Genomic DNA, 11906 nt, shown 5'->3' on the forward strand with positions numbered 1-11906 from the left:
CCAAAGATTAGTTTGAAGCTAACCAGAGACCTCTAGAACAAAGGGGGAGACAGAAATTCCCTTTTATTCCTTTTTTCTAGGCTGGACTCGAGAGTTATTTTATTTCAAGGCTGGGAATGAAATAATCATTGTCCAGATCTGATCTTGGAGACATTCCTGAGCTCTTAAGCAGGGGGAGGGGATGAAAAACAATCAATCCGTCAGGAGTCAGGCTTTGTCCTGGATTCCTGTCCTCTGAGCCAACCTGCAGATAGAATTTTCAGCTCCAGACAGGCCCCGAGAACTGTTATGTATTCACACCACTGAGTGAGTGAGTAAATGAACAGATGTTTCTTCTGATGTCTGCAGTGTAGACAGCTTAACCTACTGGTATGTCTCAGTGGGAGTCAGGACCCTGGAATTCTTGGTGTTTCCCTGACAGCCAAGCCATGTGCCTTAGTGCACCGCACGTGGACATGGAAATATGGCTCATACATTCTCTGGGTTGTTTTTAATTGTCGGAGGCAGATGCAGTAGGTACAAGGAGCCAGTGTGTTGCAAACTGCAGATCACAACCTAGTGGGTCTGAAATTCACTTAGTGGGTTACAACCAGCATTGGAAAAGAAATAGATTTCAACTATATGATGTTCTGGAAAAGGCAGAACTATGGAGACGATAAAAAGATCAGTGGTTGCTGGGAGTTTTAGGGGTGAGTGGGGGGGTGAATGGATAGAACGCAGAGGATTTTTTAGGGCAGTGAAAATACTCTGTATGATATAATGATGGATATACGTCTTTATATTTTTGTCCAAACCCTTAGAACGTACAACACCATTCACCTAAGGTGAATGAACTACCAAGTTTGGGTGATTGTGATGTGTCAGTGTAGGTTCATCCTTGGTACAAAATGGACCATTTTGGTGAATGATGATAACGAGGGAGTCTCTGCATGTGTGGGGCAGGCGGTACCTGGGCAGTCTCTTTAGGGTTTTTCATAAACCCTAAAACTGCTCTTAAAAAATAGTCTTAAAATAAAGACAGAATGAACGCTCTCAGAGTGTTAGGGTAGACATTTTGGGCAAAACTTTTGTTTCAATTATATATATGTATACATATTATATGTGTGTGTCTGTGTGTTTATTGGATATAAAGTACAATGTATTTTTTAGATCAAAAAGTTTGCAAGCAACTGTATTAAGTTATACTGTCAAATAAAAGCACAAATCAACCACAACCATTAGATATTCCTATTAAGTTTTTTTGGTTATAAGCAGCAGAGGGTGACTCCAGCTAACTTAAGCAGAAGAGGAATTTATTAGAAGGAAGTGGCAGCTCAGAGAATTTAAGGGAAAGCGTAAAAATTATGATGACTTGAGGGAGTCTGGAGGCCTGGATAGGTGGGAGGAACTCATGGAGGGTTTCTACTTCCCGTTGAATTGGTTCCAGCTGTTTTAGGTCTTTTTGCCCTTGACCGCCTTGGCCAGCGCAGGGTTCCTTGATTGACAGGCCAGTCACATTACACAGTGAAGGAGGGAGGTTCTCCAAAGCAGAACCCAAGTGCTTCTGCCAGGGGAGGGTGAGTGCTTTGTGGCAAGAGGGTGGTTTGCGTGATCTCTGATTTTCTTTTCCTTTTAAAATCAGTGTTAGCAAAGGGATATATATGAATGATTTTAAAAAGATCTAATAATATCAAAAGGCTTTTAAAATAATATGGTTATAGTGACACTTCTTGATTTATCAATTTTAGACACCTATTGGCTTCCTGCTGTAAGAAATTCTGGGCAAGTTTATATTCCCGCCCCTCACACCCTCTCAAAAAATCTCCCATCCTCTTAATGTACTTAACTTACATCACAACTTTGGGCTAAACTATGATTTCTGTTAATAGCATTGTGGTTGAGAGCTTTGTCCTGGGAATCGACCCAGTGGCCTGGAGTCAGGACTTCAGTGTTTGCTTTGCCCAAGGTTAAGTAAATTACTTAATTTCTTCAGTCTCATTTTCCTCATCTTTGCAACGGGGATAATAATCGCACCGTATCAGGAGGTGGTTGTGAGGATTTAATAAGGGAATACCCAAGAAACATTAAGCACAGTGCCTGGCACACGGTAAGTGCTCAGACGTTCGCTGTGATTTTCTGTTTGCTACTTACCGCTTCAGCCGTGGCCAAGGGATGGAGGAAGAGTCTACGAACCCCGGTCTGGGCAAGGTTTGCTCTTCTCATTATATCAGTGTTTCTGCTTGTCTGTTCCTCTCCCCTTACCTCTGCCAGCAGAGGGTCCTGAGGATGAGACGGGGCCTGTCGGAAGACCCGGGTTGAAAGCCTGGGTGACCTTTGCTAGTCCCAGCTCATCCAGGTCTGGCTTAGACGGAGCGATGGTCAAGTTCATGTTTTGGCATCCACCACCTCATGGACGAGGCAGCTGGTGTCCCGTGATGCTCTGAGCTCTTTGATAAGGTCATGCTCTTCGAGTAATCCGTCTGTGTCACCCTTCCTTAGAATATTTGCTCTTTTTTCATCCTCTCTAATTTTTTCTTTTGATCAGTCCTGGCCAGAGAGTTTCTCTCAACACCTGGGTGGATCTGCAGTTTTTCATCAGCTGCAGTCTGAACCTTTGTCTTTACCATGGAACAGGTGTCATTCCTTTAGGCCCTCAGAAACCGAATTAGTGCAGTGCCGTTTTTCCTGAGCCCCGCTCTCTTTTTTTTTAAATGTATAACTAAAGCTGTGGTTTATCGAGGGTTTACCATGGGCCTGAATTTTTTTTTAACCGCTTTATTAAGAAATCATTCACATACTGTGCAAATCACTCATTTAAAACATATAATTCAATGGTTTTTAGTGTATTCACAGAGTCTACAGTCGTCAACATAATCAATTTTAGAACATTTTCATCACCCCGTAAAGAAACCCTGGTCCGTGAGCAGTCACTCAGGAACCTCGCCCCTGCCCCTCCCTGCCCCCGCCCAAGCCCTAGGCAACCACCAGCCTACTTTGTTTCTCTAAGGATTTGCCTATTCTAGATACATTAATATAAATGTAATCATATAATATGTGATCCTTTATGACTGGCTTCTTTCAAATAGCATGATGTTTTTAAGGTTGATCCATGTTGTAACATAAATCAGTACTTCGTTCCTTTTTGTGGCTAAATTAGTTCATTGCAGGCTTATATTATCGCGTATGTTCATCATGGATAAATGCTGGTGGACTTTTATGTTGTTTCCACTTTTTTTCTATTATGAATAACGCTGCCATGAGCATTGTTTACAAGTTTTTGTGTTGACATATGTTTTCATTTCTCTGGGAGGGAAATACCTAGGAGAGGAATCGCTGCCTCAGAATATTTGCATTTTAAAAGCACGATTCATGCGCAGTCCCTGGTGCTTACTCCAGAGGCAGGAATGAAGTCTAAAATGGTGGCAGCCCTGGCTCTGTGAGGGAAAGAAACTCCTGGGCAGAGGGACTTTTCGGGTCTGGTGCCTGCTCCTTCCACTCAGGACACCTGTCCCAAGCTCCACCCTAATTCCTCCACACACGACCCCCTCCCCGACACTGTCCGATTCTTACTGCCAGGAGCACTTATGGCTGCTCTCTCCAGGGCTGCCGGGGGCCTGGGGAGTCCTGGGCTCTGCCTGCGGATCTGGGAGAGGAGGCTTACCCAGTCACCGGGCATTCGGCACCAACATAGGCCCATATTTCTCCAGGGTGGGGGGGGTGTGTGTGCACCTAGTTGGTTTCGGTTCCAGACATGTGTGTTCAGAGCAGGTGGGACGAGCTGCCCTGCCTGCTGGTAATTCAGGTATGTGCCTCTTTGGGTTACACGCTGAGTCTTGTGAAATACCTGTTTCCTCGGGGTGGGGACGTTTAGATGGGGGAATGAGTATGTATCAGAGAGCCTAGTGGCCCAGATTTTTATACATATAGTTTATATACATATTTTTTTTCTAGCGACGCCAGGTTTCAATCAATGTTTATTGAAATGTCTCGCATGCTCACTGCTGCTTGATATAAGTAAACGAGCAGGGACAGGAAGAAGGAAAAGAAAATACAGGGTAGGGTGGGGACAGGTAGATGAAGGGGAAAAGGGAAGCAGTCTTCTAGGGTCCGGAGGCACAAACACAAAGGTTACAGAGCAAGGTGGTCAGAGACCGGGGGTGCAGGTCACTTGACCCAGCCATTTGAGGGCAGGGGGCTGGGGAACTGCCCCTTCGGTCCAGGTTGGCTGGGCACTGGGCAGGTTTCCTGGAGAGAGCCCGGCTCAGCGAGAGGGTGTCTCCCTCAGAGCTGGGTGTCAGGGAGCCCGCCTCCCCCCACGTACGCACGCTCCGGCCAGACCCAGTCTGTGCCAGGGCTCCAGGTAACAGGAGGGCTGCCCCATTTAGGGTGCCACCCTAAATCCCCTTTGCTCACTTCACCTCCCAGTCACCCCGGCCAGCCCTCTGCATAGAGCTGTCCAGCCCATGCCTCTGGGCAGGTGGCCAGACAAAAGGCAAACACCTGTCTCGCTGGCTAATCTGTGGGAAGGAACGGGAGTGATTGTGTCATACTCAACAAAGGGCCACCTCTGGCCAGGACAGCTTTGCTTAGGTGACCAAGGGCACCTGAAACCTGCAAGCCGAGGCCAGAAGTCTCAGCCAGGAAAGGGTGGCCCCCGCCCCCGGCCTTCTTTTTGACCTCCTTGGGACTTGCCTCGTCTTGGCCACTGGGGAGCCAGTGTTTCAAGGGGCTAGCAATTCTCATTTCTCAGAGGGGGACAGCTGAGGCGGCTGCTGCTGCAGTAGCTTGCGGGACCACATACATTCGAGTGGGAGGGGGGACAATCAAAGGACAAAGTGATGGAGGAACGGGTTACAGGTCGAAGGTGAATTACGGTTGGTTGCTGGTTCCCAGCTCAGGGGCGGTCTCCACTTACTTCCTTTTAGAAAGACCCTTGACCCTCACCCGCTACCCAGTCCTCATGGCCCCCCAGGTGCCTGGGGAGAGGGAGGTGGAGAGACTTAGGCTTCTCCTTAGATTGGCCCTGTTCACAGGAGCCTGTGGTGTGACAACCACGGGGCCTCCCTGGTTATTTCCCTGTCGCCTCTCCTGAGCGTCTAGATCTCTAACCCCTCAGCTATGTGTTTATCCCCCGTCCCCGCTCCGAGGAGTGAGTCACGGCAGAGATTTGTTTGAACAGAGTGGAGAGGCTGCCTATATAATTTGGAGGTGGCTGGGCTTCTCCCCGAGACTGTTTATGGGATTGGAGACTGCTTACCTTGTGATTAGCCTTTTTCCCTAGAGAAGAAGGCTCCTCACTGCATCTCTCCTTTCAGGGAGTCCCCAGTGGGGACCACCGTGCTAGACATTTGGGGGTACCCCTGGAGCCCACTTACAGTCCTGAGACCTCCAGCTCCAGAAAACAACCAGTGGCACCAAGCAGAGAGGGGGGCCCGGTTTCTGTCCCCGGCCCTGGGTTGGGGTTGTGGGGTGTGGCCTGTGACCTCGCAGACTGGATTCTCTGGTTCTGGAGGAGGAGGTGCCAGAGGGAACTGCGGGTTTATTCACAGGCTCCACTTAGACAGTTTGTCTCAGCCGCCCTCCTCCCCGGCAGCCTTTCTCGAGCTCCTTGGGAAAGTCATGCTGTGATTTATGGTTGCAAAGCACTTTCACACTGTTCCCACGCGTGTACCACCCGCCAGGGCGGGGTCGGTGTTACCCTCCCCGTTCCTCAGGTAGAAAACTGAGGCCAGAGAGATCCAGGGATTTGCTCAGGGATGGATGGGTGTCCGTCGGACTCAGAGCCCACCTCTGACTCCAAGTTCAGTACTTTTTCTTTCCGTCCATTTCTATATTTAATTATAGGAGTGTTGCACAGATGTGTTTTTGTTGCTCAAGTTTAAAACACTGTGGCAGTATGTGGAGTGAAAACCCCTTCCTTCCCCTGCCTTCTCTAGTTGAGAACGTGCTTGTTCTTTTCCTTCCTTCCTTCCTTCCTTCCTTCTTTCTTTTCTTTCTTTTCTTTCTCTCTCTCTTCCCCTCCCTCCCTCCCTCTCTCCTTCCTTCCTTCCTTCCTTCCTCTTTCTCTTTCTCTCTTTTTTCTCTCTCTCTCTTTCTTTCTTTCTTTTCCTTTCTTTTCTTTCTTTCTTTCTCTCTCTCTCTTTCTCTTTTTCTCTTTCTTTTTTTTACTCAGTGCTTTCTCTATGTGCTTCCTTTCCAGAGATGCCATGTGGCCTGGCGGTTAGGGGCACAGACTCTGGAGCCACCGGGGCTGGCTTCGAATCTGGGCTCTGCTCCTTACTGGTTTTACGACCTTCGGCAAGATACTTATCTTCCGTGCTTCAGTTTTCTCATCTATAAAATGGGGATGTTGATAATAATACAGACCATGTAGTATTGTCATGAGGGTTAAATAAGCTGCTATGCCAAGCGCTTGGAACAGGGCCCAGGAGGGCTCAGCATGTAGTAATTGCTATACATATAGGAGTTGGCAGTTCCAAGACAATGAAAAAAAAAACTCCTTAAATGTGTATGCTTAAATGAGAAGTCATATTTCAGAATTAATTTGCGACTTACTTGTTTTTACTTAATATATCTTGAAGATCTTTTCCTGTCGGTTCGTGGAGGTTCGCTTATCAGCAGTGTAGTGTTTCGTACTGTAGATGTTGCCATACTGCTTTGTTCACTAGAGAATGTTTATGCTGTCTCCAGTTTTTAACAACTGTAAACAGTACTGCAGTCCACAGTTTTGCACGTATATCTTTGGGCAAATACACCTTGGGGTGTCTTCCTAAAAGTGGAATTACTGGGTCAAAGGGTTTATAAAATATGCAAATTCTTTTTATTAATATTGCTAAATTAACTTCCAAAAATGCTTTTACAAACTTACGCTCTCTCCACCAGGAGATGAGATGGTCCTTTCCCCTTGATCTTCACCAATCCTAGGTATTATCAGTATCTTTAATATTTGCCAGTCAGTTGGTCTAAAAATGTATTTCTGCAGGATTCACGTGAAGAAAAGCCAATTGCTTTACTGAAAAGCAAGAAAGAAGCTTATACATATGGAGAGTTTTAAAGCATAGTTTTAAAGCATAAAATGGACACCTGTGAACTGAATACCCAGTTTAAGGAACAGAACCTTTACCAACACTTTAGAAGCCCCACCCAGGGGCCTGGAACCTAACCCTCCGCTTCCTCCCGGGAAGTGATCACTGTCCTGAATTTTGTGTTTATTTCTTCGCTTTCTGTTATACTTTTACTATATGCCCAAGTAATACGTTGCTTAGTTGAGTGTGTTTTGAACTTTATGTACACGGTATCATCTTACGTTCTCACCTCGCCTGAAGTTTGAGATTCATTCATGTCGATGCGTGCGGCTGTAGTTGGTTCATTTTCAGTCTTTGTGGTGACACGCCAGAGTTCATTCATGCATCTTCTTGTCAGTGGACCACCTGGGTTGTTTCCAGTGTTTTGCCGTTGCGAGCGACGCTGCTGTGATCATATGTCCTCTTTTTATACTTCTTAAATCTGTCGGTTTAATGAAATTCCTCCCCAAATGAGAGCTCGTTGTCGTTTTAACTTGGATTTTCTTGATTACCGGTGAGACAGAGCATCTTTCATATAGCCACCGGCCACTTATATTCCTTCTTAGAGTTGCCTTTCTTAGCCTTTGCTCATCGTTTCTCCTTATTTTCCCGTTTTCATGTCTGCTGTTCCCACTGTTCCGTACTGCTTCTCTTGCCTGAGGAATCTGAGTTCTCAAAAGAAAGGGAATCTGGGGAAATCCCTAGAATTCATGCAACACATTTTTCAAGTACCTACGCTAGGCCAGGCACTGTGCTAAATAAACTCTCCATGTCTTCAAGGACCTTGTGATATTATTGGGGGAGATGAAGGAATGCGTAGTCAACGAAGGAACGGGGCGGTGTTCCAGTGTAGGATACGTAGGGTCCCCAGGGTGCAGGGGCAGGCTCCAGCTGAGGAATGCAGGGTTAGGGCCCTCAGGGGATTCTTCAAGGAGGCAGGGGAGGAGAGAACAGCATGTGCACCTGTGGGGAGGTGGGAGCACACAGTGCTTCAGGAGGCTGATCCACAGAAGGGGAGATGCTTTGATTCGGATGCCTTCCTACAGTGGGGCCAGGAAAGCCTGAGGTGGTTAGAGAGAGTGTACAGTACACGTAGGGTACTGGTGGGAGTCAAGACATGTGGTGTAGACAGTGGTAGGCCTGCTCGTGGGGGGACTTCAATGCCTTGATAAGGCGTTCTTAATTTTCGCTTCCTTTTTTAAAAAGGTGTCTACTTAACAACAATTTACATACAACAAAGCATATCCACGTACAGTTGAGTAATTTTCACAAAGTAGATGAACTCCTCCAGCCAGTACCTAGATCAAGAAACAGATCACCACCGGCCCCGCGGGGACTCCTGGGGTCCCCTTACCTGCCCTCCACACCCAGCTGCTCATTTCTGTTTTGATTCCATCGTGGTCAGTTAACATACCCCGCATGATTTCGGTGCTTTGAAATTTGTCGGTTTGTTTTATGGCCCAGATATGGCTTATCTTAGTATTCGTTCCATAGGTACATGAAAAGAATGTGTATTCTGCTGTCGTTGGGCGGGGTGTTCTATAAACATCGATTAGATCTTGTGCCTTGGCGGTGGTGTTGAACTCTCGTAGAGCCTTGCTAGTTTTTTGTCTAGTTTGTCCATCAATTGTTGAGAGATGAGTTTTGACGTCTTCAACTATAATTGTGGGTTTGGGTGTTTCTTCTTTCAGTTCTATTGGTTTTTGCTTCACATATTTTGCAGGTCTGTTGTTTGGTACATGTAGACCTGGGATTGCTGTGCCATCTTTGCGGATCGGCCCTTTCGTATTACATAATGTCCCTCCGTCTCCAGAAATTCTCTTTGCTCCAAAGTCCACTTTACCTGATATTAATAAAGCCACTCTTGTTTTCCTTTGGTTAAAGTTTGCGTGATATATTTTTCCCATCCTTTTACTTTCAGTCTACCTATATCTTTATATTTAAAGTATATTTCCTGAGCCATGTTTTCTAAGTCTACTCTGCCAATCCCTGTTTTTAAATTGGTGTACTGAGACCACTTACATTTAGTGTAATTATTGGTATGGTAAGTCTGCCATTTTAGTTCTGTTTTTTTTTTGTTTGTTCTCTCTGTTCTGTATTTCTCTGTGTTCTTTTCCCTGCCTTTCTGTGGGTTACTTGATCACTTTTTTGGATTCCATTTTGATTCATTTATAGTATTGTTGAGTGTCACCCATTTGTATGGGATTCTTAGTTACTGCTCTACGTTTTACATTATAAATATACATATCACAGTCTACCGGTATTGTCTTTTTACCAGTTTGGGTGAAGTATAGAAACCTTACCTTCCTTTACATCCTTCTATGCTCTCTCATTTATAATATGATATCATTTAAATGTTTCCTCTGCATACATTTAGAACCACATCAGACAGCGTCATAATTTTAGCTTCAACCATCAAACATAATTTTAAAAAATTGAAGAGGAATATCGTATTTACCCATATTTTCGTTATCCATGTTTCTTTTTCCCTAATGTTCCAAGTTTCCTTTCTTACTGTTTCCTTTCTGTCTAGAGACGTTTTAGTGTAGATCTACTGGTAAGAAATTCTTAGTTTTCCTTTGCCTCGATTTGCCCCTTTCCTGAAGGATATTTTTTCCTGCGTGTAGAATTCGCTATTGAGTTTTTTTTCCCCAGCACTTGAAATTCGTGTGCCATTTTACTTTTGGTCTTCAAGGTTTCTGATAAAAATTTGCTGTTGTTCAGATTGTTTTCCCTCTAGGTAAAGTGTCATTTTTCTTTGGCTGCTTTCAAGAGTTTTTCTTTGTCCTTAGTTATCAGAGGTTTAATTATGATGTGGCTTGGCATAAATTTGGGGTTTATCCTGTCTGGGATTTGCCCAGCTCCTTGAATGTGTAGGGGTGTGTGTGTGTGTGTGTGTGTGTGTGTGTCTGTCAGATTTGGGAAGTTTTCGGCTATTATTTCTGTGAGTTCTTTTTCAAGTGTCCTACTTTCTCTTTCTCCGTCTGAGATTCCAATGACGAATGGATGAGATGACCTTTCGGGGTGCCAGTCCAACCTAGTTGTCTATGCTCTTGCAATTAGAATGCCTGCGTTCATGAAATAAACCAGGCTCGATGATCTCCGTTGGCTGATAACTCTGGTGCCCCCCGTCTTCCCCACCTGCCTCTGGGTATGGGGAGATGGTGTTTTAGTCAAAGTGCCTGTGTCCTGGGGAAAAGGTGGCAGCCACTCTGGCTATTTTGAAATCATTTCCTCTTCTTTCTTTTTGTAATGGTCTCTTGACCTAGACGTCATGGAGCACTCACTATGCATCCAGAAAATACCTGTGTTAAGGGCTATGGCAGATGGCCACCAACAAGGAGTTAACAGGAGTGGCAGTTTCTCATGGGACACAGATATCTAGGAGGCAGGTGCCACAGGGGGCCCTGCGATGCCAAGCAAGCTCCAGGACTGAGGCGGGGACCATTTCCCACAGGATATAGGCATGCATCATGGAAGACGTGGTATTCGCATGTGCACCGGTGAGGGACAGGCAAATGCCCAGGTGAAAATTGGAAGAAAGGAGACTTGAAACAAAGCAAGCGGTGAGCGCAGAGTCCCCGAAGTGGAAAGGCGGGGGGTGCACTGGCAGCGGGGTCGCGTGGGCTGTAGCAGGAGAGAGAGGTGAGCTGACCCAGACCGCAGAGAGCCTGAAACGCCATGCTAAGGATCTGGCTTTTATTTGGTAGGAGTTAAGTGTTTTTTTGTAAAACCAGCGACCTTGCCAGAATTCAGAAGGCTGAAGGGTCACGTGGGAGCGCCTTCCGTCTTTCCTAAGTTCGGATTCATTCCGAGAAGTGGGAGGAGGCTGATATTCGGGCACCTCCCCCTTAGGTGGCTCCTGGGGGCGGGGATGGTAGCAGTCGCATCTTACAGAGGGGACACCGGGAGTGAAGTATTTGACTGCAGAGACCGATTTCCTCTCCGCGTTGCTTTTTCTTGTGTAGAAAGGGCCGTTACCTGCCCGTAGAAGTTTCTCCCAACTCCCCCCGGGCAGAGTCCACCCTTTCTTCCTCCTTTCCCTCCAGCAGACACGTGGCAGGTTAAGAGCATTCCTTAAAATCTGTTAAGGGTAAGATGGCATTGATACTTCTGACCTCAAGGCAGGGGGTGACCGGATGACCTCGAGGTCACTCTCATCTTTGGGCGGCTTAGTGCCCATCTTCTCTTCACTGGCTGGAGAGGCATATACTTCCCTCTCATGCGGTCATGGCATCGAAGCTGGGAGGGTCCTCAGAGACACTTAGTCCAACCTCTGGCTTTCTCTGGAGGGAGCCAGCGGCTCAGAGTGGCTACGCCCTCATCCACCGCGACACGTAACGCGGGTCACTGGCAGGGTGTGGTCCACTCTGCCTTGCCGACCCCCCTCAGCGTTATTATGTCCCCAGATCTCCATCCCCCTGTATCCCCTCTTACCATGTTTTTCCCCTCAGGTTTTCAACTTTCCCCACAATGTTTTTTTTGCTCCTACGGCACCTGGTCCTCCTGGGTGGTCTCCCATCCAAGTACTAACCAGACCCGACCCTGCTTAGCTTCCGAGATCAGTCGGGATTGGGCATGTTCAGGGTGGCATGGCCGTAGACCACAATGTGTTTTTTAAACCTTCTTTGAGTTATGAATAAAACTTCCTTTCTTTGAAATGAGGCTGATCTCTAGATAAACACCTATTGTTTTGCCTGCTTTCATCTGGATAATTTCCGTGTGGCTCATGGAAATGGGTTTGGGCTCAGGTACCTTCCTGGAGTTTGGCTCGGGAAAGATATCCTCGTTTTGTCAAACGCGTCAATAACTTCCTGGTTGGCTGTCTGGCGCAGAACTTCTGGGTCGGGGCCGATGGCTCCC

At 46.5% G+C, this 11906-nt stretch overlaps 1 protein-coding gene and 1 pseudogene across 2 annotated transcripts in view; one reads left to right on the forward strand and one right to left on the reverse strand.

The window, feature by feature from the left end:
* TUFT1 (tuftelin 1) overlaps positions 1 to 11906 on the forward strand; it is a 31167-nt gene that overhangs the window by 1722 nt on the left and 17539 nt on the right. The gene's annotated exons all lie outside the window — the stretch shown is intronic.
* On the reverse strand, positions 11529 to 11647 carry LOC112469206 (annotated as a pseudogene).

The sequence above is a fragment of the Pteropus alecto genome, unplaced genomic scaffold (assembly GCF_000325575.1).
Source record: "Pteropus alecto unplaced genomic scaffold, ASM32557v1 scaffold106, whole genome shotgun sequence".
In the NCBI taxonomy this organism is placed as follows: domain Eukaryota; kingdom Metazoa; phylum Chordata; class Mammalia; order Chiroptera; family Pteropodidae; genus Pteropus; species Pteropus alecto.